This window comes from Phocoena phocoena, chromosome 4 (assembly GCF_963924675.1).
Source record: "Phocoena phocoena chromosome 4, mPhoPho1.1, whole genome shotgun sequence".
Lineage (NCBI taxonomy): Eukaryota > Metazoa > Chordata > Mammalia > Artiodactyla > Phocoenidae > Phocoena > Phocoena phocoena.
The window spans coordinates 62614137-62641112 of record NC_089222.1 but is presented as its reverse complement, the minus strand read 5'-3'; the positions used below and the strand labels follow the sequence as shown (position 1 = coordinate 62641112).

Below are 26976 nucleotides of genomic sequence, written 5' to 3'. Positions count from 1 at the left end.
TAATAAGTATTGATTTGTTGTATTTTAATTAAGGTTTTAAACCTAATAAGCTTTATAACCTATCAGTGTTGTCACCTTCAACAAGGAAAGAGAGTACTCATATTATCTGAGCACCTGTGTGCCAAGCACTGTGGAGGCGCCTGCAATATGACCTTATTTAATTTTCTCAATTATTGCACTAGGTAGGTGTTATTAAACACATTTTGCTGATGAAGAAACAGGTCCATGAAGATTAAGTTCTCTCGGGTCACACATCCAGTATGTGGTAAATTACATAGAATTCAAACCCAGACAGTTTGATTCTAGACTTCTAGTGGTTCTCTTGCATCTGATGACCTCAGCCTCAGTTGCTTCAAGAATAAATGAATGTGCTGGACCAGATGGTCTCTAAGATTTCTTCCAGCTCCAGTTCTGATTAACGTGGATCAACAAATATGTCCTGAAAAACCTGGGTCCTGGTAACCTCATTTGAAGCATAGCTCCAGAACTGTGTCCATCCCTCCTAGCTCCCACGAGGGAGATGGTGTCTATTTGGAGGCAGGGGGTCACCTCTTTTCCTGGGATCTTCTCCCTATCCTGCTGCTGTCTCTGGTGTGGGCTCCGGCAAACTCCCACCCACCCCCTCTGGTGGGCTCAGCATAGGAAGACCAAGCCAGCTGCTGCCTGAGTGAGAACTGTCAGAGCTTGGAATTGGTCTCCCACAGCTATGGCACAGCCGCCTTCCTGAAGAGGAGCCCCATCACCCACCCAGGACTGGCCCAGTGCCAGCCAGGGAGGAGTGAGGGCACACGGTTGCTGGGGCCAAGACACTCACCTTGCCCAGAACAGTTCTAGGGGCTGAGGGACACTGTCCTGACCAACCTTTTGTGTCCTTGACAAAGAATCTAGTGGGCTGTGGTCTTGGGGCCATTCTGTCCACTGATGACAGAAAATGTGTCAACAGGCCCACTTGGGGTCCTCCCCTACCTCATCCCCATGGGCCTATGAGAGAGGCCTTCCCTCCAAGCTCTCACTTCTCCTTCCCATGTTATTGACCCAACTATCTCTTCCCTCCCAGCTTCCCGATACCTGGACTCTAGCTTCCTCTGGATTTTTTCCTTTCCCCCCAAAATATTTATGGAGCATCCATTATGTGCTGGGCACTCTGCTGGCCACTGGAGACAAAAACAGACACATGGAGCTCACGGCTGAAAAAGAAGAGAGACTGAAACAATGTGCTCTCTGTAGCTGTCTCTTTTTCTCTCCCTCCTTCCTCCTCCATGATTCTCTGCTCTTGTTCTATGCAGCCAGCATGCTGAGAGCAGCCAGGCTCTCTCATAACTGGGGAGGTGCCTGAACCGGTTCTGGCCTGGGTTGTACAGACACCCTTTGCTCCTGTCGGCAGTGTTCTTTACCTCGGGGTCATGCGTTCTCACCTTGAGTGTGGAAAGGTCTGAAGGTCTAATATAAGGATGTGAGCCCGGGGCTGGTGCTAAAAGGCCAAAAAGGCCTTTGGCCTTGGACCTCCCTGAGATCAGCCACAGAAGCCCTCTGCACCAGACTGTCCAGACTAACCCACCAAGCTGCCTCACAGAGGGCAAAGCCTTGAAGCAATCAGTGGAAGGGTTTTTGCCTAGAGCATGCTTGGTGGATATTTCCTTTGGGAGCCTGGCAGCTGGTCAAGATTGTAGGTGCTCGGTCCTGGCCACCCATCATGTGATTCAACCTCTGGCATTCATAGTTAGATAAGCAAAACAGTGTTTGACTAAGAGAAGTGATACTACCCATTCCTAGGTATGATCGGATTCTCCCTGTAAATCACACCACACTAAGCGAGCCATTTTGTACTTACAGAGAGACCGTCACTCCTCTGGTTTCAATTCTTTGCCCTTGGTGAGTACTAGAGTCACTCTCAGAAATGGACCCATGAGGAAAGCTGCTGCTCATCTTCCAGAAAATCTCTGTTGACAACTTTGTCTACTAGATAATAGTCCACACAGTAAATCCCTTTCAGAATTTGCTACTGGGAAAATTCTCTGCTTCTCAATGGGGATTCTGGAACACATGGTGTCGCCACTCTTATTCTTAAGCTCAGGCACCGTAAATACATTTGTCTCCGTCTATTTCCAGTGTCCTCCATAAGATTTTGGGTCTTTCCTTTTGACTGTTTAAAATATAGTTAATATTTTTAACAAAAAACTTCCATAAATCTTGTTTGCATAAGGGGAATAGGCTGAGTCTAATGAAAACATCGTTCTGGTTTGATGAATAATTCAGCTACTCCGGAGCTCCGTGAAGGCAGGAGGTGTTGGGTGTGGGTGTGCCCGTGTGCATGGGGAGGGTGTTGGCTACCCTCCGCCGCACTCTTCAGACACCAAGCCTCCTCCTGAGCCCTGGGGTCCTACTCCTGGGGCACAGCAGTGGCGCGTGGGAGTGTCTTTTGTGGCCCCACTCCCCCTCTCAAATTGAGGTTGAAAGCAAGCCACTCCCTGTGGGAACTGGAGCGCTTAGCAGAATTCTCAATGCCATACCGAGATCTCATTACAGCGAGACATCACGTCATCATTTCCCTGCCTGCAAAGCCTGGAGGCTTTCGGAGTCGGAGGCTGTAGGGTGTTCATGGGGAGTGGTCAAACTGGGATACTTTGGAGAATGAAAGAGGCACAATTAATGTCATAATGTGCAAAGCATGACATGTCCTTTAGGGCCGGCCGTTGTCCCGGTTGCCTGGGTATTATGGTCTCTGAGTCTGACCCTCCTTCAGTTAGGGACCTGTGGGTCTCCCGATCTTCCCCAGAAATAGCTCCAGTTCTTTGGGGACTTCATCTAGCTGTCCGGAGGCCACCTGTATTTTTTCCCACTCACTCCCAGGAGGCGTAAGGCGCATTGTGCAAATTCAACACAAACGTAGGAAGTACAAGTCCCTCTCTTTGTTCATGTGTACGGAGATAACTTTAGGGACCTCTCCTCCCTCACCTCTTCTTATTTCTTTTACCTCTAGTGGTCTCCGTACCTCCTTATTTTTGTCTCCTCCCCTTCAGGGTGGAGGGAGAGGTAGGGGTGGGGCTACAGATAGCCCAAACCTTGCTGGAGTGGGTGTGGAGTGGACGTGAGCATGGATTAGGCCCAGGTTTGGGTAGATCTAGAGGTGGGAGGAAGCAGCCTTTTATCTGGAATCCATCACATTGCAGGGAGCAGTCTATTTTGGAGAATACCTCCTGCCTGGGGCACAGGCCCCTTGGTTGAGGCTGTGATATGCTGTCCATAGCCACTGTTTCTCCAGGGGCCACAGAAGGGGGTCCCCCTGGATGGGGGAGAGGAGAGAAAGGAGGAGTGGAAAAGGCATCTCAGTTCTGAAGAAGGGGCTCCTGGGTGCAGCATCAGACAGGGCGCAAAGCCAGACCTGGGACCAGCCTGGGCCCTGTGAAGGAGGCCTCTACAGCTGCATCAGGATCTCTGGAAGCATGACTGGCTCAGGGTTTCTCACATTTGTTTTTCTCTTGGCCTTTAGTAAACTCCCTTTTGAGTATGTTGGCTTGTCCCAGCTGAGAGGCAGCTGTGGAAAGAGAAAACTGAACTTGGAGACAGAAGACCTGGGTTAGAATTGTAGCCCTACCACTTTCTTGAGCAAATCAGTTCACCCTTGCTTTCTTCATCTGTAAGACAGAAGCAATAATGGTACGCAAAAACTGGGTTCGCCTCCTGGTGGGTGTCGAGCCAAAAGATGCACCCAAGCCAAAGAGCAGGAGAGGAGAAGGATTTATTACTCGCAGCAGGTAAAGAGAACACTGGGATCTTTCCCAAAGCAGTTTCTCCCCAAACAGCAAAACTGGGGGTGTTTTAAGCTAAGTGTAGATGTATATTCATAAAGGGGCCTGGGCGGTCTACAGAGTCCAAGCTTTAGTTGATTGAAGTCACAAGGGTCAGAAAAGGTCAACATCATCATCCCTTAGGTTCCAGTTGATCTGGTGGTTGAACCCTTCAGGCTAATGTTTACCGTGGTAACAGAACTGGGAGTCTTGACAACCCATATTACCTTTGCTATTTTTACTTCTCTTGCCTGATAACAGTTGTTTGTTTCTGCATTCTTTTGTTCCCTTAGGATCGTTAGTTTTTAACCATCAAGGGCCAGCATTGTGGCCAGGCATAGATCACAAAATGACTTAGGCCAAAAATGGCTTCTTTTATGTCCAGAAAGCCAGGCTTGCTTGGTTTTCTTTCTCCGGGGATCCCCTACCTTACCTGCTTATAGTAACATCCATCACAGTGTCATAGAAAGCAGTGGTTTAGGAATTCGATGGGCAAATACCTCACACGGGGCAGGTGCTCAGCCAAGACATCTTTAGTTGATTTGAGTTGTTCCTAGAGGAATAAGAGATAGAGGTCTGAGCTTTGTCTGCCCTTGGCTTAGAATTCTAAAAAGGAAACAGGGAGCCCCATGGCCTGGATGGTGATGGTGGCTGGAATCATAAGGGGACCATCTCTGAAGGTATGACTTGAGGGTGGGCTACCACAGGATCAGACACTGCATGGGGACTTCCCTCTAAGTGGGAACCATGTGGCCTACCTCCACCATCTTGTTGGGGAGCCCACACCTCACAGTGTAACACTGAGGGCCTTGGCCAAGCAGTGAGGAGGGGGTTAGTGCCCTGGGGCCTTCATTCCAGGTCCTGGACCTGCCATCCCTAGAATCTGATTGCAGTCTGGCTCTGTGTGCTGTGTGTGTCTCTCTTCCAGGAGCCACATCCCACCTTCAGGAGCCAGAAGGAGGGGAGGAAATTTGTCAAAGTTCAACACACTTAGGAATGTTGACCAGGCAAGTCTCCCATTAGGGGAATAAATTTCTGTGTCTTAAAGAAAAGGCTTCAAATGCTATATCTGATTTTGAGGAGGCTCTGAGAAACATTCCTACCTAGCCAAGACACCCAGAATGTAGCTGGACCCGAATGAAATGTGGTCAGTGGGTCACAAGACAGATGACCGACCCATCTTTCTATCCTACGACAATCTCCCAAACCAGAGTCACCATCACAGCCACTGCCCAATTCCCTGCATTTGTGCAAAAGCCTCTACTAAAACCCTCATGCCTGCCAGCACCACCCACCCCAGCTGTCCCCAGAACACCATCCTCACGTGCCCAAACCACCAAAACCATCTGAGTTAACTCAAAGGCTGCAACGGTGTACTAGGTTACATGTGAGATATTCCAAGGTCCCCACACTGCAGTGGGGGAGAGAAGGGGGTAAAGCAAAAGTCTAAATGTGGGTGGAAGGACCACCATGAAAGAGCTCTCATGCAGTAGACACTGGTGTGCTCACACAGAGGAAAGTGAGCCGTGGGACTGGCCTGGGGGGCCACCAGGTCCTTCTGTTAGTAAGTCCACGTTACCTAATGGCACCTTGGGACTCTGAGCAATCGGGTGACACTGTTGGAGAAACCCAAAGAAAGGCCCTTAGGACCTTGTCCTATTGTGGAAGAGATGGAGTGGACACCCACGTAGTTAACAGAGCCAAGGCAAGGACCACTGTGGGAGAGGGTTGGGGTGTTTGGAGGTAGTGGATAGAGACCAGTGAGGTTGGCTAGAGAAGCATTTCGAGAAGTGTAGGCTCTTAAGCAACAATCTGAGGAAGAAGGAACATGACATGTTGGAGAGGGGAAGGCAACTTATAAAAAGCGGAAGCCAGCGGTTTTGTGGAAATTGCAGCAGTAACAGTATTTGTACCAGCGTGTACATTATCCACAAGCACTTTCATCTCACATTGTCTCAGCTCATCCTCCCAACAGCCCTGTGAGGGGAGCATCCTTGTCATCACATCCAGGTGAGACAGGCCTTGAAGACAGATGGAACTTCTAGAGGAGGAGACATGGGGGAAGGGCCTCCAGGCAGAGGGAACTACATGAGCAAAGGCATAGAGATGGAGAAGGACTGACTGTGTGGATGGAGAGATTAGTGCAGGGTTTCCACATGCAGAGTGAAGTCTGAGAACTGTTCCTCAGTTGATGGACCATTCATCATTTTTGGCCGTTATGAGTGATGCTGCTATGAACACTTGTGTACACATTGTGGTGTGAACATATGTTTTCATTTCTCTTGGGTATACACCTAGGAGTGGAACCGCTGGATCATGTGCTAATTCTATGATTAACCATTTGAAGAACTGCTAGATGGTTTCCAAAGCAGCTGCACCATTTTACGTTTTCTACGGGATTTCTTGCCCTCCAGCTTCTAATTGGATTTGACCAATGGGAGGCACATTACATTACAGACATCAGAGGGTAGAGCAGAGTGAGGATGAGGTATTTATTTTCTGCAGGATTGCCATAAACCAGCTGCATCTCACTACTGAAGGCCAGAGCTCTTGTCGATGGTCCACCAAGAGCCACTGGTGGGTCTCCACCAAACTAAGGGATCCAGGCTCCTCTACTGATGTCTCTGTCCCTTGGCTTTTTTAAAAATTGTGGTAAAATATACAGCTTACCATTATAATCTTTTTTTTTTTTTTTTTTGGCCACACCATGCAGCTTGCAGGATCTTAGTTCCCCAACCAGGGATCCAACCTCGGCCCCCTGCAGTGCAAGCAAGGAGTCCTAACCACTGGACCGCCAGGGAATTTCCCACATTTTAATCATTTTTAAGTGTATAGTTGAGTGGCATTAAGTGCGTTCACATTGTTGTGTAGCCATCACCCTCATCCATCTCCAGAGCTTTTCCATCTATCTGAACTGAAACTCCACACTGGTTAATCGATGCCCCTCTCCTCTCTCGGCCTTGAGTGGGCAGGGCTCCCCCGCGTGGCTACCCTGGAGCAGTGCACCGTGCCTTGTGGTTCCACTAACTCCTGCCCACACACCTTTGTAAATCTCTCTTAAACTATCTTCAATTTACTCAACTTGAGTGAACCATTTATCTCCCGCCACACCTGGTACAACAACTCTCTGAGGCAGTGCCTAAAATTATCATCACCATTGTACAAATGTGAAAACCAAGGCAGGGGGAGGCTGAATAACTTTCCCAAGGTCCTCACCTAGTAAGGGGAGAACTAGGATTTCGACTCAGCAATCTGGCTCCAGGACAGCTGAGATAAAAGCAAAGGCTACAGAATGTGACAACTGACAAACACGAGGATCCCGGGTAGGTGAAGAGTTCAAGCTGACCAGAGGCTGGAGAAGGGATGGGGGTGACTGGGAGGCTGGAGAGGCCTCCAGAGAGACTGTTTAGCAGCTGGGCAGAGGGGAGCAGGAAAGATGAGCCCAGTCTGCGTCATGCTGAGCCAGAACAGCGTATCCCGAGGGGAGACACCGCCGCTGCCAGGGGCGGTCGGCTGAGACTCGCGGGAAGAGGCCGAGAGGACCTTGACTGGGGTTGAGCTCCATGGGCCAGAGGTGAGGCTGCTCTGGGAATGAAGCTGTCCCAACCTGTCCCAGGCCGGGGCCCTGTGGCCCCGCTGAGTAGCCAGGCCTGGATGTGACTAGCATGACCAAGTGGATTTACTCCATTGTGAGAAGACTCCTGGGATTGCCTCCCAACATGACACTGCCTGATTGTGCTGGGATAACAGCGGAGGTCAGACGGCGCTGGAGAGGAGGGTGGCCGGACAGAGCTAAAGAGAAGGCTGGAGCGCACTGGCAGCCCAGGGCTGGAGGCAAAGGGGTGAGGGACATGCAGGCCCAAGATGTTCTCCCTGCTCAGCGGGCTGGCTTTGCTGGCTGTCTCCTTCCTGCTCCTGAAACTTGGCACCATCTACTGGGAAAGGAGCCACCTTCCTCCTGGTCCTTTCCCCTTCCCCATCCTTGGAAACCTATGGCAACTAAGCTTTCAGCTGCACCCAGAGACACTTCTCCAGGTAGGGAATCCGTCCTGAGTTGGAGGCCCTCCGGAGAGGTGGGCACACGGACCCTCCCTCTCAGCCCAGGGACACTAGAAGCAAGGAACTGGGCTCAGACACGCGTGGGGAGGTGAATCCTGCACCTGCCACTCACTTGCTCTATGACCTCGAGACTCAGTTTCCTCATCTGTCAAATGCAGGGTTGTTGGGGGATTGCAAACATTGTATGTAAAAACTTTGCACAGGGACATCCCTGGTGGTCCAGTGGCTAAGGCTCCACGCTCCCAATGCAGGGGGCGTGGGTTCGATCCCTGGTCAGGGAACTAGATCCCACATGCCGCAACTAAGAGTTCACATGCCGCAACTGAGACCTGGAGCAACCAAATAAATAAATAAATAAATATTTAAAAGAAAAAAAAAAAAAAACTTTGCACAGAGGTCACCCAAGAGGATTCTGCGGCAGAGCTCCACTGCCAATGTAATGAGGTGGAGAAAACTCTTTAACAGGACTCTGCTCCAGGAGAGCACTGTTTGTGGCTGGAAGGAATTTTCTGAAAAGCCACTTGGGCTGGGAACTGGGGAGAATGGGACCCCCGAGGGCACACTCAGGTAGCACTGCTACACCAAGCCCCCTTCTAGGGTGGGTGGATCCCACCAGTGGGAGGGTTTTGTTGCCCTGAGTGGGGGGTTTGAAATCCGGGCCAGAGCTGACTTATTGCTGAGAATTGGAGGAGACAATTCCCCTCCCCATGACAATGCTCAGTTCTCATCAAAATTCTGGTTGAAGATTCTAGATGACCATGATCTCCAGGCTCCTCATGTAGTAGGAAAAGCACTGCACTGAGAGTCAGGAGACCTGGGTATGAAGCCCTGGTCTTTTGCTTTCTTTTTTGGCCTCCATTTTCTTTCTTTGTTTTTCTTTTTCTTTTTTTGGCCACACCGTGAAGCCTATGGGATCTTCATTCCCCGACCAGGGATTGAACCCACGCCCCTGGCAGTGAGAGCGTCAAGTCCTAACCACTGGACCGCCAGGGAATTCCCTGGCCTCCATTTTCTTAAACTAGAGATTATGATACCTACCTCGCACACTTATACCGAAAGTGCACTCAAGTAATATATGTAAAGGCCACACTGGACACTGAGCCCTGAAGAAAGTATAGTTATAATTGACTATCATCTGTAAAATGGGTAGAGCATACCCACCTCCCAGGATCCTTGGGGTCCAAACCAGATGCCGTATGTGTAAGCGCTGGGCCCTGACTATTCTAGGTGCTCAGGGAGCCTGTGATATGACCCCAGCTGGCACTAGTGCTGGGCTGTGGGAACCCAGGGTTTGGCTTGTCTGACAAACGGGGTGGCAGGTGCTCTGAGAAGGTGCACCTGAGGTAAGTGTTGGGTGCGAGAAGGTGGAGATTCATGCCAAGGGGAAGGTGCCCGGGAATGGGGCCATCTGAGCTTTCTCTGCAGCCCTGGGACCCTGTCTCTCCGCAGCTGGCCCAGGCTCACGGCAACGTGTTCACCGTGTGGGTGGGCCCGACGCCCGTGGTGGTGCTGAGCGGCTTCTGGGTGGTGAAGGAAGCCCTGGTCTCCAACTTGAAGCAGTTCTCAGGCCGGCCCTTCACCCCGCTCTTCCGGGACGTGTTTGGAGAAAGAGGCAAGGCTGCCCTCTCTGCTGGGAACGGGGTGGCTGGATGGTGACTGCACTCAGGAGTCCCCTGGGGTGGCCCAGAACTGTTAACAGGGAGGAATCTGCCAGGAGGACTCGGGTCTCCTCAAACACCGCTGTGCGAGGGGAGGGGGCAGCATGGGAAGGAACCAGCTCTGGAAGGTCAAAAAGACCTGAGTCAAGTCTCAGCTGTGCCCCTGCCAGCTGTGTGACCGGGCGAGGCAGCCTCACTCTCCGTCCCTCAGTGTGCCCATCTGTTAGATGGGGATAGTGACTGCTCTCGCCTCCTTGGGATGTGGGGGAGATTAAGTGAGCCCTACAGCCAAGAGTGCCCAGGACAGCGCCTGGCTCAGCAAATGCCCTTCCCCCCACCTCCTCCCCTCCAGGCTCCGGCCTCCCTTCCCTTCTTTATCTCCTCCTCCATTTCTTGTGGGGACTCTTAAAGGCAAAATCAGATTGGCAGCTTGGGAGGAGGACATAGCTGAGCCCACCTTGATGGCACCAGGCCCACGGACCACATGACCGCCAAATGCCCCTCGGTCAGAGCACCAGCCCCGAGCTGATTGGGAAGGCTGCCCAGGGGTCTGCTCTCCCTGCCTGAGTGAGAGCCAGGTGGCCCTGGCTTGGGAGGCTGGGACGGGCTGCTGACTGTCCCTCAACCCGGGCCCAGGGGTCATCTGCAGCAATGGGCACACGTGGAGGCAGCAGAGACGCTTCTGCCTGGCAACGCTTCGGGAGCTAGGCCTAGGCAAGCTGGCACTGGAGCTGCAGTTGTAGGGAGAGGCGGCAGAGCTGGCAGAGGCCTTCCACCGGGAGCAGGGTAAGGAGTGGCTGGGGCAGGACCACCCTGATCCCTCCACAACAAACATGCACACTCCTGCAAGGAGGCTGAGCCCTCAGGTGTGTGTGTGTGTGTGTGTGTGTGTGTGTGTGTGTGTATGTATAAAGGCGTGGACCCTTTGCGGGTCCAGTAGGGGATTTGTGCTACATCAATAAATCAGGAGTTTCTGTAAGGTGGGCAAGTGGGCAGACAGAGGCCCAGGAACGTCCAGTCCATTGAGAAGCCTGAAGCCCTTCTCTACAGGTGGGGAAATGTCCTCCCTCAACATCTCAGGCCTTTTACACCACAGACCCTTTGCACATGCTGTTCCCCCTCTGGAATGTCCTAATCCACTCCTCTTCCCTCCCTGTGAGAAACCACTGCTCCTTTCAGACCTGGCTGACATCACCTGCCTAAGAAGCCCTCCCCAAATCCCAGGCACAGCTGGTCCCTGCATCCTTTGTTCCCAGCTGGAACATACCTGCCCCACGTTCTAGTGTGCTTAAATGGGTCTGTGTCCCACACCTCTCCCTGCAAACCCAGCGCCTGTCACCAAGCCTGGCTCATAGAAGTTGCTCCGTAAGCATTTGCTGAGTGAATGACTGAAGACTGGGAATGAATGAGTGATGCAATGAGTGACCTTATACAGACTGGATGAACACTCAGGGCAGTGCTCTTTTCGCCTCCTTGCCCTGAGCCCTGCCCCTCTGCTCTCAGGTAGACCCTTCGACCCTCGGGTACACATTGTCACGTCCACAGCCAGAGTCATTGGGGCCCTTGTGTTTGGCCACCACTTCCTCTTGGAGGATCCCTTCTTCCAGGAACTGATTCAAGCCATCGACTTTGGCCTGGCCTTTGTCAGCACCATTTGGCGCAGGGTAAGCTGGCCCTTGGGGAGGCAGGTGTGCCGACCATTGGACAGCTGGGGGCCCAGGGCAGGCAGGGGCCTCAGCCAGGGCATAGCAGGGAGGGTGTCAGGCAGGCAGGAGGAAGGCCATGGGGCCTGATTCTGGGTTCCTCAGGCAGCCTCTGCTCAGCAAAATGACGATTCACAGCATCAAAGTTCCTTTATTGTGGTTGAGCATGGAAGTGTGGGCAGGGAGTAAGAGACAGGTTAAACCCCCTTAAATACAGCTGTCTGGGCCTGCAACATCCTAGCTGAGCCCTGGGTCCAGTCTCTGCTACTACTGCCTTCATTACTGTCTAGATTACTTTGGGAGTGTGGAGAGTTTCCAGATGACGAGCGGTCCTGGGATGCCCATGTCAGAGGTTCCAGACCACTTTGGTGCCCCCAGCACCATTCTGAGCTGCCCTGGCTCAGGGTCAGCACCTGAGCAGCCCCTGGGCAGGCCTCTTCCCCCACAGCTGTATGATCTGTTCCCCTGGGCCTTCCGCCGCCGCCTCCCAGGCCCCCACCAGGAGATGTTTAGGTACCAGAAGGCTGTGCGAGGCTGTATCTGCCGGGAGATCAGCAGACAAACTCAGGACACCTGAGGCCCCCAAGGAGTTCATCAGCTGCTACCCGGCCCAGATCACTAAGGTGGGCCTGAAACGGCTGCAGACGGAGGAAGGGAGGGACGGAGGGGGCTGTCTTTCCGGCTGCATCTCATTTCAAGGCCACGGCCTCAGTTCCTCATTCCAGCCTCAGTTTTTCAGAGCACGCTGAAGCAGCAGCCGTTTGGGTTTTCCCCTCCTTATCTTTTCCCAGGCCGCCGCTGGCTCCTGCAGACATGGGTAGGGTGGGAAGCAGGGGACCTGGCTGATGTCAGGGCAGTTTCCCCCTCAAAAGTCAGTGCAGTCCTGGGACTCAGGCCCTTCTGACCCCAGAGGAGCTCTGGTCCCACAAGTTTAGGGACAGGCCAGGCCTCAGTCAGGGAGATGCCAGGGCTCTGTGAGAGGAGAGCTTCAGACTCGGAGCTGCTCTCCCCACCACTCATCCCCCACCCACCAGGCCATGGACGACCCTGTCTCCACATTCAATGAAGAAAACCTGATCCAGGTAGTGGTCGACCTGTTTCTGGGAAGCACCGACACCACGGCCACTACCCTGTGCTGGGCACTCATCTATGTGGTCCAGCATGGAGCCATCCAGGGCAAGGGGGCCGTGGTTACACCCTGCTGACTGCCCCATGCCCATTACCCCTGCTGTGGGCTTCTGGGCTGAAGGAACCTGTCCCCATCACTGTCTTTGGTCTGCGGCCCCAGGGGTGGGTCCTGCTCTCACTGCTGTGGTGTAGGAGGTGTTCATGGCTTTGAATCAGATGGAGGGGCTGGGGGGTGGGGACTTCTAGTCCCACCCTGCTACTGAGTGATCCTGGGTAAGTAATTCAACCACTTAGGAAGAGTGTGAAATGAGGCAACATTATTTCACCCATTCAGTAATGATCCAGCACCTACTAAGTGCCAGGCCCTGTGTCAATGTCCACCAAGGTCACAAAGGAAGAAAAGGCAGCTAGAGTTCTCTCAGGGACAAACTGGCCATGACCTAAGTTCAGATCCTGGTTCCACTAGTTTTGTGGCCTTCAGAAAAGTACCTGTCCTGTCACAGCCTCAGTTTTCTTGTCTGTAAAGTGGAGACAACAGTTCCTACCCCATAGGACTCTTTGTATATAGAACACTTGGCACATAGTGGGTGCTGAAATCTGGGTCCTAGCCCTTCCCTCAAGTTCCCCTCGGAGGAGCAGATCCTGCAAAATCTTGTTCACAAGCTCTGCCTCAGAGAGGGACTGCCACTGTTGGGACCAGGGGTGGCTGAGTGGGGTAGGGCAACCTAGGGGCGATGAACCTTGGCGACTGTCTCTGGGTGGGGACGAGGACGGTGGGGTGTGGTGGGGAGGTCGGGCTGCAGCCCTTCCCGGGACCCACGCAGAGCCGCCTGCAGAGAGGGTGCAGCGGGAGCTGGATGCGGTGCTGGGCACCTCCCGGGCCATCCGCTACTAGGACCGCGAGCTACTGCCCTACACCCGCACTGTCCATGAGGTGCAGCACCTCAGCAGCGTCGTGACCGCAGATGCCGTGCGCCAGTGCGTGACCTCCACCCATGTGCACGGCCACTCCGTGCCCAAGGTAGGTGGCCCCAGTGTGACCTCATGCCCGATCCAGTGCCTGCAGAAAGCACCCTTCGCTGGGCTCCCTGCCCAGCACAGCCACCTGCTACAGCTTCTGCCTGTCTGCCAACTCAGTCAATCATCCATCCATCCATCCATTCATCTCTATCTATGGCATTCCGGATGGAGAGTTATGATTGTGAAAGAATACACTCAATTGGGGATATTTTTAAATGTTCTGTGTTGTTCAGAAGTAACCCCTGCAGACATTTTAATGCACCTCTTTCCAATCTTTTTTGTCCACATATGTTTTACGTAGCTGTGATTATGCTGAATATATAACTCCGAATCCTTCATTTCACTTAACATATCATTCTGATTCTTCTACATTACTGGTTCCCAAACTTCTAGGTACACCAGAATCACATGCAGGGCTTGCTAAAATGTACATTGCTGGGAGCCATTCCCAGAATATTGGAGGTGAGGCCTGAGAATCTGCCTTTCTAACAGGTTCCCAAGTGGTGTGGATGCTTTGGGTCCCGGGGCCACGTTTTGAAAACCACTCTTCCACATCACTCTAGATGGCTGCATAATGTTCCACCAAATGGATATTTTGTAATTCTTAACCCTTACTGGTGAACTTTTAGCCTCTTTGCAATTTATGTGCCTTAGGCTTGGTCTGCATTTTGTGTTATATCCTTAGAACTGATTTCTAGTAGAAATGCCCGTCTCATTTCTTTCATTTTATAACTAGGTTAAGAGAACAAGTACTGAATAAGGAGAGATAGAGGAATAAAGTTAAATCAAACTGTTTAGGTCAAGAACAGCCACTGTATATGTACATAAAACTTGAGTCTGAGCTTCCCTGGATCCAGTCAAAAAAGGAAATCCCAATTAGGTATGACTTGCATTATGTCATAAAAGGAAGCATGCCTGAATCAGGAAAACTTTGGCTAATCACCCTTCGAGAAGTTATTATGAAGATCATCAATCAGAATACCTTTTTGAGGGCCAGTGGACGATGTATTGGGTGGTGCCTTCAGTAGGAGTTTAAAGATACAGAAATATTCTTTCATATGGTAGCTTCTTCTTATCTTCAACCCTTTTTTTTTTTTTTTTTGCAGTACACAGGCCTCTCCCTGTTGTGGCCTCTCCCATTGCGGAGCACAGGCTCCGGACGCGCAGGCTCAGCGGCCATGGCTCACGGGCCCAGCCGCTCCGCAGCATGCGGGATCTTCCCCGACCAGGGCACGAACCCGCGTCCCCTGCATCGGCAGGCGGACTCCCAACCACTGCGCCACCAGGGAAGCCCTCTTCAACCCATTTTAAACGATGAAAGTTTAACATGAACACATTTCTGCATGGAGTTAAAAAATAGAGTTCAGGTTTGTAGCTCTCTGGTGATTCAGCTTGAAACAGGTTTCTGTGCAGGTTTCTGACATGAACTGGATCATAACATAATAATTCCTGCTCTTTGCCAAGCCTTACTGTGTGCTAAGGGCTTTGAGTCCTCTACAGCATTCAGTCCTCACAATGACTGACTGTCATGCAGATCCTAGATAAGAGACATTTATTGAATTAGTTGTCTATCTCTCTTGCTATGTAATAACTTACCCCCAAACTTAGCACCTTACAAAAACAGCACTTCTGTGGGCTAGGGATCTGGGTTTCTGTGGGTCGGGGATCTAGGTACAGCTTAGCTGGATGCCTCTGATTCAAGGTCTCTCATGATGTTATGATGAAGTTGTTGGCTGGGGCTGCAGTCTTATCTGAAGGCTCCACGGGGAGGTTCCACTGTCAGAGCACTTGCATTGCTTTCTTCAGGATTCAGTTTCTCCTGGGCTGTTGGCTGGAGACCACCCTCAGTTCCTTAACATTGGGCCTCTACATAGGGCAGCTCAATACATAGCAGCTGACCTTCACTAGAGAGAGCAAGTGAGAAGACAGAAGCTACAGTCTTTTTGTATCCTAATCTCAGATGTGGTATCCCCTCACTTTTGCCGTATTCTGTTTGCTAGAAGTGAGTCACTAGAGCCAGCCCACCCTCAAGGGGAGATGGTTTGACAGGGAGTGAATGCCAGGCATCATGAATCATTTTGGGAGTGGGGTGTCATTTTAAAGGAAATGTAGCACAGGTGTGTAGGTGGCAAGGTTGCCTTTTTTTAGCATTCTTTATTTTATTTTTTTATTTTATTTTATTTATTTATTTTTTTGCGGTACACGGGTCTCTCACTGTTGTGGCCTCTCCCGTTGCGGAGCACAGGCTCTGGACGCGCAGGCTCAGAGGCCATGGCTCACGGGCCCAGCTGCTCCACGGCATGTGGGATCCTCCCGGACCCGGGCACGAACCCGTGTCCCCTGCTTCAGCAGGCGGACTCTCATCCACCGCGCCACCAGGGAAGCCCAAGGTTGCCGTTTTAATGAAGATGAAACAGAGTCACTCATCTTGGTGCCCTGTGCACAGAGGTGCGCTATGTTAAGACTTTCCTCAGAAAGGGACTTTGGCTCAGCACTGATGCTCCAGCCTGTCCCTGGTGGAAGCCTCAGTGGTACAAGGTGGGTACACCATGAAAACAATGGGGATAGAAGGTATGGGGGCCCAATTTTTTCCATCACGAGAATCTTTATTCAACTCTTACAACCATGGTTCAGGGCAGACTTGGTAGCAAGAGCCCTGCCAGGATGTGGTTATTAAATTCTTATTAATTTGATCAGACTTGAGATTCCTGTCTCCATGAATTTTTTTCTTCATAATAACCGTGTCCTTTAGATGCTGTTGCTACTGTGAATCTTTTTTTTTCTTTACAGATGGCTCAAGAGAGCTCAAGTAACTGCCCCAAACACACAGTAAGGTACTTAACTGAGTTTCGAATTCATGTCCCTCTGATTCCAAATTTTTTGCTCTACCACACTCCCTGCCGTTCATATTGCTCCAGAAATGCCTCTTTAGGAAGGTAAGTGAATCAGCATGTTGGAAGGAGGTGTTTTGCATTGTCTGTTGGTCTGCCAGATTGGCTAATACTGAACAGTCCTTGGCAGTATTCGGCCATCAAGTTCAGAGGTTAGACAAATGTCTCCTTAATTGTGAGGATAGGACCATGTCATCAACTCATTTTGCTGTTATCCTGGTAGAAGCCCCCAGGCCCTGGTTGTCCAAGAGTTGTTCCAAATCAGGTCAAGTTAAAAAGGAGGGAACTAAGGTTCAGCTCTGCTTCATGTCGTTTGGGATTAGAAATTTCCTTATTAATAGCCCATTCCTGCCAATTTGATTCTAGGAGGTGTTCTGTGATAAGAGCTCCAGGGAGCCATTAACAGCCTGGAATCAATACTGAGCTATTCCAACTTGGGCGAGAGATGTCTCCTGAAAGTAGAATCAAAGCTTGACAGTAGATCAATAAATGTTACAGATATTCCTAAACGGTTCTTAACCATTCCATCAGTCGAGTGACAGCGACAACAGCAATGGTCCCTAATACAGAGGGGGCACTTCAAGCCTGTCTCTCTTCAGACATTCTATTTGAATGTAAACTCCAAGCTGCCATTTACTGGGAAGAAGTTGGGATAGAATCCCCAGGAGGTATCCAGCAGGCAGATGGCTCTATAATTTGCAGGAGAAGGAGGGTTGCCCATGTTGTGTGCTGGGTAGGCTATGGTCTGAGCCTGTCCCACAAATTAATACAAGTTAACCACTTTGCAAGGAGTCCAGAACATTACCCAGAACAGGATATAAATAATTCTGGAGGGAAAAGAGCATCTTGCCAGGAGCCTCTGCATCTGAAGGTGATTATTAAGAACTGTTGTAATGCAGAGGTTACTTCATCCCTTGTAGTGAAAATGGAGGGAAATTCCCAGGACTATAACTAGGAAACAAACAGCTCACTCAGGCAGCAACAAGAACACGTGCTTCCCAATCCCTCTGATTAAAGCCACGGAGTAAAGAGGTCTGGGTGCCTGTCAGTCTGGATGGCTAAGGTCAGGCCCCTCCCTTAAGGCTTCAGTAGAGCAACTAAAAAAAAAAAAAGAAGAAGAAAAAAGAAAAGTGCCTTCTGAAAGTATTTACGTTGTCTGAACTTCTGCATTCTTCGCTGGCTTCTCTTTGGTGTGCAGGCTTCAAACTGCTGAGTTTTTAATTTCAAGATGCCTTTGTCAAAACTGAGAATCCTGTGGCCAGTTCTCTAGTCCCCACAGGGGTGACCAGTTTAATTCTCTGGTGTTGGTTAATGAGCCACAGGCTATGAGGCCTTCCTCAGAACACCTGGAGCTGCACCTCCCAGGTCCCGGGTCCATAGCCAACCCCATCCTGGTTCCACTTTGGCTTCCTGGTCAGCCCAGGGCCCACGGGATAAGGAGCTGCAGTCACCAACAGGAGCCTTTGGCTCCTTTCTTCTCCCATCTGTTCAGTCTGATTCTCTTTCCAGTTATTCACTTCTTTGAGGTAGAGTGAGGGCTCGGGTTAGGTTAGGGTTAGAGGTCACTCTCTCCTCTCCCTAATCCTAAGGATTGAAGTTTTCTGTCTCTTCTTCTATCTGCCTTGTTACTCAGTCTTTCTTTCACTTTGTTTGTCTGCCATTCCATTTCTCCTCTCTCTCTCTCTTTCTCTCTTTCTCACACACACACACACACACACACACACACACACACCCCACCAGTATTCATTGCCCTGTGCAGAACTTGGTCCCCTCCATTCATGCCCAATAGCCACTGGCCCTCTACCTAGGAGGCAGAAGCTGAGTCTCTAGCCTGGGCCAGGAGTCTTTAGGATGGAGGTGGGTGCCCCTTAGCCAGGAGAGCATAATGCCCAACAACTTCACTGATGTGAAGACCTGTCTGCTGAATCTCTTTGAGGCCCCCTGGTCCCAGGCAACTCTCCTCTAAACACCAAGTGTTCTCTGAGCTCATATCTGCCCAGCATCAGGGCTGGGTGCTGGGCCAGCTGAGCTCCCTGAGCCATACCAGCTCCTCTCTGCAGGGCACCATCATCTTGTCCAACCTGGCCTCTGTGCTCTATAACCCTGAGTGTTGGGAGACCCCCAACAATTCAACCCTGGCCACTTCCTGGACAAGGATGGAAACTTCCTGGTCAGTGAGGCCTTCCTGCCATTCTCTGCAGGTACTGGACACAGCACTGGGTTATGAGTGGTGGGTGTGACGGGACAGGCACAGGGACAGCTGCCATCCTCTGACCTTTCCTTCTGCTTCCAGGGCATTGGTGTGCCTAGGGGACCAGTTGGCTCGGATGGAGTTCTTCCTGATGTTTGCCACCCTCCTCAGGACCTTTTGGTTCCAACTGCCAGAGGGGAGCCCAGGGCTCAGGCGGGAGTATATCTTTGGGGGCACTCGGCAGCCCTGGCCCCAGGAGATCTGTGCCGTGCCCCGTCTGAACTGCCCCAACCCAGGTCCTGGAGAGGAGGGCGTGTAGCCAATGGCAGGGGGCGGGGGCTCTGGAGACTTGTCCCCCACAAAGACCTTCCTTAGTCTCTTTCGGCTCCTGAAAAGTTGAAGAAAGAGGTTCATCAACTCAGCTGCCTGTGGTTCCCCCTAACACAGGCTCTGATGAGTGACATTGGAGAGTAGACGTATTAAGGACTCTAAAAATGTGGTTCAGTTTTGGTAGCTCAGTTCTTAGGATTTTACAAGGTTGGTTAAGAGGTTTGGCCTTGAATCACTTCACAAGATTAATCTGGGGAGTCAAGCCTCACAAGGTGGCAGCTAAAGAGGTTCAGAGGGAGAGGCATTTGAGAAAAACTATAAATTCAGTAGTGCGTCCAAGTATTATCCATGCTGGCCCCTGAGAGTCCAAAAACTGGGAAGCTTATTTTCTGTCCTCTCCTTCCCTCTAGTGACTGGATGCGAGAAGTGCAGGTCCCTGCCAACACAGGACAGGGAAAGATCTTCCCGACTCTCTGTATCAGGTAAAGCCAGCAAATTAGGATGCCCCAAGGTTTGAAACACCGTGTCTCCAGACGAGTCTTGCTTATTAAAAAAGAATAACTTGTATTAAGGAAATTCAAATTAAAATCAAAATGAGATACCACTACACACCTATTTGAATTGCTGAAAACAAAGCCCTGAGCCCAAGTACTGGAATTCTCACACAGTGCTGATGGGAATGTAAAATGGTACAACCACACTGGAAAACAGTTTGGGAATTCCTGGTACAATTAACATTACACCATACAACCCAGCTGTCTCACTCCTGGTATTTAACTAAAAAAGATGAAACTATATGTTCACAACAAACCATACTATCTGAATTCCATTTCTGTGATATTCGAAAAGATAAAACTATAGGACATAAAACATAACTGGTGGCAAGGTCTAGGAGTAGGGTTATGGGTTGACTATAAAGGGACACAAGGGAACTTTCTGGGATGATGGAAATGTTCTGTATCTTGATTGCGGTGATGGTTACACAACTGTATGTGTTTGTCAAAAATCATTGAACTGTTACTTAAAAAGGTGAATGTTATTGTGTATAAATCATATCTCAGTAAATCTGACTTCTAAGAAAGAAATGTCTTACCTTTCTCCTTTGAGTTATTTAGAAGATGTACCTATGAATTGTAAACAAATAGAACAAAGCACAGATGTAGAAAACAAACTTATGGTTACCAGGGGATAAGGGCAGGGGAAGGGATAAATTGGGAGATTGGGACTGACATATACACACTACTATATATAAACTAGATAACTAATAAGGACCCACTGTATAGCACAGGGAACTCTACTCAGTACTCTGTAATGGCCTGTATGGGAAAAGAATCCAAAAAAAAAAGATGTATGTGTATGTATAACTGATTCGCTTTGCTGTACACCTGAAACTAACACAACATTGTAAATCAACTAGACTCCAATAAAAATTAAAACAAACAAACAAACAAAGGGTGTCACTCATCATCCCCTTATACAAAGGGTTAAGTCGCAACCCACTTACCAGTGGTAGTGTAGTCACCCATGACAATGCACTCTGAGGGGAATTCAGGATGGAAAAAACAGGATGAAGTGTTCTGTATTTTGGATATAAAGGCCCCTAGGTAGTTAAGACACTTACCTCAGGAGGAATTTCAGTGACCCCCAGATTCTTGCATTTTCCTATGCATAGGTAGATAAGCACTAAAATCGTTAACTTTGTGATTAGCAGTAACCTTTTTAATGCTTAACTACATGTATTTTCCACCAAAAACTTCATATACATACTGGCCCCTCCCCCCCCTCTTTGGAGCAGTTCCTCAGGGCTCTCTGGGAGGCTGTCTCCCGAGCTACAGTCCTCAGTACAGTCCCTGAATAAAACTGAAACTCACTGCTCTCGCTCTTAAGTTGTGTGTTTTTTCAGTGGACAGAATGAACCAACATTTCTAATTAGTAGGACATCAGTCATCACTGTGATGAAATAAAATTCATATTTTATGGCAAGACAAGAACAAATTTAAACAAAAGTTTTCTTTGCCGGTTTGGGCCTCCTCCCTCCCCTTTAGTGTGTGTCGTGCATCTGCGTTAACCAGACCTCCTTAGGGGATAACCTTCCTTCTTAATCTCGTGAGGGGCCATGATGACACGTGACCCACTATTCGCTTTATACGTGCAGATCTGGATTGTGTAAATTGTCAATAATGCGTCATTTGATGTATATTTGTCTCAAAAACGTACACAACTGTGCTTTGACCTCTAATGGGTGGAACAGTCCTCAGAGCTTTCTGAAAGACTGTCTCCCAGGTTAGAATCCTCAGGTTGGTTCCAGTAAAATTTTCCATTTCTTTCTTAGATCGACTATTAATTTTTTCATCCACAACTGCTACACTGAGCTGGGAAAATTCCAGCCAGAAATGAGGAAACTTGTATTAATTAGCCTCTGGCCTTTTTGCAAGCAAATGTACAGTTCTTCTAGGCCTTTTTTTTCTTCTTTTTTTAAATTGAAATATCGTTGACATACAATGTTTCAGGTGTACAGCAAAATGATTCAGTTATATATGTGTGTGTGTGTATATATATATATATATTCTTTTTTAGATTCTTTTGTGAAAAAAGGTTATCACATTATAGGTTATCACAAGATATTGAATATAGTTCCCTGTGCTATACAGTAGGTCCTTGTCGTTTATCTACTTTATATATAGTTGTGTATATATGTTAATCCCAAACTCCTAATTTAGCCCTTCCTCCCCCTTTCCCCTTTGGTAACCATGAGTTTGTTTTCTATATCTGTGAGTCTATTTCCGTTTTGTAAATAAGTTCATTTGTATCATTTTTTTTAGATTCCATATATTAGTGATATCATATATTTGTCTCTCTCTATCTGACTTCGCTTAGTATGATAATCTCTAGGTCCATCCATGTTGCTGCAAATGGCAATATTTCATTCGTTTTTATGGCTGAGTAATATTCTCTTATAGGCTTTTAGAAATCTTGAAGCTTTCTCACAGACACCTCATTTTCTGTATGGAACCACACCCAGGGCCTGGGGAGTCCAGAGTGGGGCCCTCTGGGCAAGCAGGGTCCCAGAAAGCAGCAGAAAGCCTAGGGTTCTCTTGCCTGGGTGATCCCCTCCCAGGGCTGGCAGCCTCTGGTGACCCAGGCAGGCTCTAGTGTGGAGAAAGTAAAGTGGGCCCTGATGCAACTACTTCTTGCCTCACTCTCCAAATCCTCTGTCAATTCTCTCCCTGTTAGAGCCCCTGTGGTATAATAAGAAATGCATCTGGTCTCTGTCCCTTGTTCCTGGCACAAAGCTCCTCAAACCCTTGGAATTTCCCAAGCAACAGGAGTGCCTGTAGCCTGTTGGTCAGAAGCATGGGTGATACCCTGAATTTGTGACTGACATCAGAATTGGGGAATGGGAGCAGTCCTGTGGGACTTAGCCCATAACCTGTGGAATCTCCAGGTAGATCATGTCAGAATTGCTTCGTGGTGTGAAAACCATGCATTGGAGCCACTATCTCAAGCTTGCAGCACCCTCTAACACCCACCCCCACCCCCATCCAGCCTCCTGTCTTTGAGCCTGTCTGTCCCCCTGCATGTTACTCCTTTCAAAGGCCAACTTTTCCAGGAAGGTTTCTTTTTTTTTTTTGGCGGTACGTGGGCCTCTCACTGTTGTGGCCTCTCCCATCGCGGAGCACAGGCTCTCTCACGGGCCTAGCCGCTCCGCGGCATGTGGGATCCTCCCGGACCGGGGCACGAACCCGTGTCCCCTGCATCAGCAGGCGGACCCCCAACCACTGCGCCACCAGGGAAGCCCGGAAGGTTTCTTTCACATGGGCTTCGACCCGGGTTGAAATCTCAGTTTTGCTATCAATAAAACTCTTGTGTGCCTCTATTTCCTCATCTGTCAAATGGAATGATAATAGGAGTCCTCCCTTAGGACTGTTGTGAATGCCAGTGTTCAGCATAGAGCCTGGTACATGATACGTGCTCAGCTGATGTTGATGGAGATCTCTTTCCCCCATGCACACACACACATAAGCACTACATCTTCATTTATGGCCCTAAAATGAAAATGATGATGAGAGGCGCCCTTCCCCTGTGGATGGGCTTCCACTTCAGTTTCTAATATCTCACGATGATAGCTGCTATATGTTTATTTTGGTTTTGTTTTTGTTTTTTTAAATGGGCTTCTATCTTACAGGATGCAGTACAAGCTTTGAATCAGAGGACAATGTTGTGATATATCTCATAAGCCCAAGAGTCCAGAGGTTGTAGTGGGGAGAAAAGAAAAGTCTCCTGTTATTACACCTAGTAAACTGCTCTGATAGCTTTTTTTTTGAATTTTATTTCATTTACTTTTTTATACAACAGGTTTTATTAGTCATCAGTTTTATACACTTCAGTGTATACATGTCAATCCCAATCGCCCAACTCATCACACCACCACCACCACCCCCCACCACTTTCCCCCCTTGGTGTCCATACGTTTGTTCTCTACATCTGTGTCTCTATTTCTGCCCTGCAAACCAGTTCATCTTTACCATTTTTCTAGGTTCCACATATATGTGTTAATATACGATATTTGTTTTTCTCTTTCCGACTTACTTCACTCTGTATGACAGTCTCTAAATCCATCCATGTCTCTACAAATGACCCAACTTCGTTCAATTTTATAGCTGAGTAACATTCCATTGTATATATGTACCACGTCTTCTTACCCATTTGCCTGTCAATGGGCATTTAGGTTGCTTCCATGACCTGGCTATTGTAAATAGTGCTGCAATGAACATTGGGGTGCATGTGTCTTTTTGAATTATGGTTTTCTCAGGGTATATACCCAGTAGTGGGATTGCTGGGTCATATGGTAATTCTATTTTTAGTTCTTTAAGGAACCTCCATACTGTTCTCCATAGTGGCTGTATCAATTTATATTCCCACCAACAGTGCAAGAGGGTTCCCTTTTCTCAACACCCTCTCCAGCATTTGTTTGTAGATTTTCAGATGATGCCCATTCTAACTGGTCTGAGGTGATACTTCATTGTAGTTTTGATTTGCATTTCTCTAATAATTAGTGATGTTGAGCAGCTTTTCATGTGCTTCTTGGCCATCTGTGTGTCTTCTTTAGAGAAATGTCTATTTAGGTCTTCTGCCCATTTTTAGATTGGGTTGTTTGTTTTTTTAATATTGACCTGAAAGAGCTGTTTATATATTTTGGAGATTAATCCTTTGTCCATTGATTCGTTTGCAAATATTTTCTCCCATTCTGAGGGTTGTCTTTTCATCTTGTTTGTAGTTTCCTTTGCTGTGCAAAAGCTTTTAAGTGTCATTAGGTCCCATTTGTTTATTTTTGGTTTTATTTCCATTACTCTAGGAGGTGGGTCAAAAAAGATCTTGCTGTGATTTATGTCAAAGAGTGTTCTTCCTATGCTTTCCTCTGAGATTTTTATAGTGTCCAGTCTTACATTTAGGTCTCTAAGCCATTTTGAGTTTGTTTTTGTGTATGGTGTTAGGGAGTGTTCTAATTTCATTCTTTTACATGTAGCTTTCCAGTTTTCCCAGCACCACTTATTGAAGAGGCTGTCTTTTCTCCATTGTATATCCTTGCCACCTTTGTCATAGATTAGTTGACCATAGGTGCGTGGGTTTATCTCTGGGCTTTCTATCCTGTTCCATTGATCTATATTTCTGTTTTTGTGCCAGTACCATATTGTCTTGATTACTGTAGCTTTGTAGTATAGTCTGAAGTCAAGGAGCCTGATTCCTCCAGCTCTGTTTTTTTCCCTCAAGACTGCTTTGGTTATTCGGGGTCTTTTGTGTCTCCATACAAATTTTAAGATTTTTTGTTCTAGTTCTGTAATAAATGCCATTGGTAATTTGATAGGGATTGCATTGAATCTGTAGATTGCTTTGGGTAGTAGAGTCATTTTCACAATGTTGATTCTTCCAATCCAAGAACATGGTATATCTCTCCATCTGTTTGTATCATCTTTAATTTCTTTCATCAGTGTCTTATAGTTTTCTGTATACAGGTCTTTTGTCTCCCTAGGTAGGTTTATTCCTAGGTATTTTATTCTTTTTGTTGCAGTGGTAGATGGATTTCTCTTTCAGATTTTTCATCATCAGTGTATAGGAATGGAAGAGATTTCTGTGCATTAATTTTGTATCCTGCAACTTTACCAAATTCGTTGATTAGCTCTAGTAGTTTTCTGGTGGCAACTTTAGGATTCTCATCTGCAAACAGTGACAGCTTTACTTCTTCTTTTCCAATTTGTATTCCTTTTATTTCTTTTTCTTCTCTGATTCCGTGGCTAGGACTTCCAAAACTATGTTGAATAACAGTGGTGAGAGTGGACATCCTTGTCTTGTTCCTGATCTTAGAAGAAATGCTTTCAACTTTTCACCATTGAGAATGATGTTTGCTGTGGGTTTGTCGTATATGGCCTTTATTATGCTGAGGTAGCTTCCCTCTGTGCCCACTTTCTGGAGAGTTTTTATCATAAATGGGTGTTGAATTTTGTCAAAAGCTTTCTCTGCATCTATTGAGATGATCATATGGTTTTTCTTCTTCAATTTGTTATTATGGTGTATCACATTGATTGATTTGCATACATTGAAGAATCCTTGCATCCCTGGGATAAATCCCACTTGATCATGGTGTATGATCCTTTTAATGTGTTGTTGGATTCTGTTTGCTAGTATTTTGTTGAGGATTTTTTTTTTTTTTTTTTTTTTTTTTGTGGTACGCGGGCCTCCCACCGCTGTGGCCTCTCCCGTTGCAGAGCACAGGCTCCGGACGCGCAGGCTCAGCGGCCATGGCTCAGGGGCTCAGCCGCTCCGCGGCATGTGGGATCTTCCCGGACAGGGGCACGAACCCGTGTCCCCTGCATCGGCAGGCGGACTCTCAACCACTGCGCCACCAGGGAAGCCCCTGTTGAGGATTTTTGCATCTATATTCATGAGTGATATTGGTCTGTAATTTTCTTTTTTTGTAGTATCTTTATCTGGTTTTGGTATCAGGGTGATCATGGCCTCATAGAATGAGTCTGAGAGTGTTCCTTCCTCTGCGATTTTTTGTAAGAGTTTGAGAAGATGGGTGTTACCTCTTCTCTAAATGTTTGATAGAATTTGCCTGTAAAGACATCTGGGCCTGGACTTTCGTTTTTTGGAAGACTTTTAATCACAGTTTCAATTTCATTACTTGTGATTGGTCTGTTCATATTTTCTATTTCTTCCTGGTTCAGTCTTGGAAGGTTATACCTTTCTAAGAATTTGTCCATTTCTTCCAAGTTGTCCATTTTATTGGCATAGAGTTGCTTGTAGTAGTCTCTTAGGATGCTTTATATTTCTGTGGTGTCTGTTGTAACTTCTCCTTTTTCACTTCTAATTTTATTGATTTGAGTCCTCTCCCTCTTTTTCTTGATGAGTCTGGCTAATGGTTTCTCAATTTTATCTTCTCAAAGAACCAGCTTTTAGTTTTATTGATCTTTGCTATTGTTTTCTTTGTTTCTATTTCATTTATTTCTGCTCTGATCTATGTGATTTCTTTCCTTCTGCTAACTTTGGCTTTTGTTTATTCTTCTTTCTCTAATTCGTTTAGGTGTAAGGTTAGATTGTTTATTTGAGATTTTTTTGTTTCTTGAGGTAGGCTTGTATTGCTATAAACTTCCTTCTTAGAACTGCTTTTCCTGCATCCTATAGGTTTTGGATCATCGTGTTTTTGTTGTAATTTGTCTCTAGGTATTTTTTGATTTCCTCTTTGATTTCTTCAGTGATCTCTTGGTTATTTAGTAATGTATTGTTTAGCCTCCATGTGTTTGTGTTTTTTTCCCTGTAATTTATTTCTAATCTCATAGCATTATGGTCAGAAAAGATGCTTGATATGATTTCAGTTTTCTTAAATTTACTGAGGTTTGATTTGTGACCCAAGATGTGATCTATCCTGGAGAATGTTCCATGTGCACTTGAGAAGAAAGTGTAATCTGCTGTTTTGGGATGGAATGTCCTATAAGTATCAATTAAATCTATCTGTTCTCTTGTGTCATTTAAAGCTTGTGTTTCCTTATTAATTTTCTGTTTGGATGATCTGTCCATTGGTGTAACTGAGGCATTAAAATCCCCCACTATTATTGTGTTACTGTCGATTTCCTCTTTTATAGCTGTTAGCAGTTGCCTTATGTATTGAGGTGCTCTTATGTTAGGTGCATAAATATTTATAATTGTTAT

The 26976-nt window shown here is 47.8% G+C and overlaps 1 pseudogene; it reads left to right on the top strand.

Moving 5' to 3' along the window:
• Positions 1–9245: 9245 nt before the first annotated feature.
• LOC136121982 (cytochrome P450 2J2-like) lies at positions 9246–18757 on the top strand (annotated as a pseudogene).
• Positions 18758–26976: the final 8219 nt, after the last annotated feature.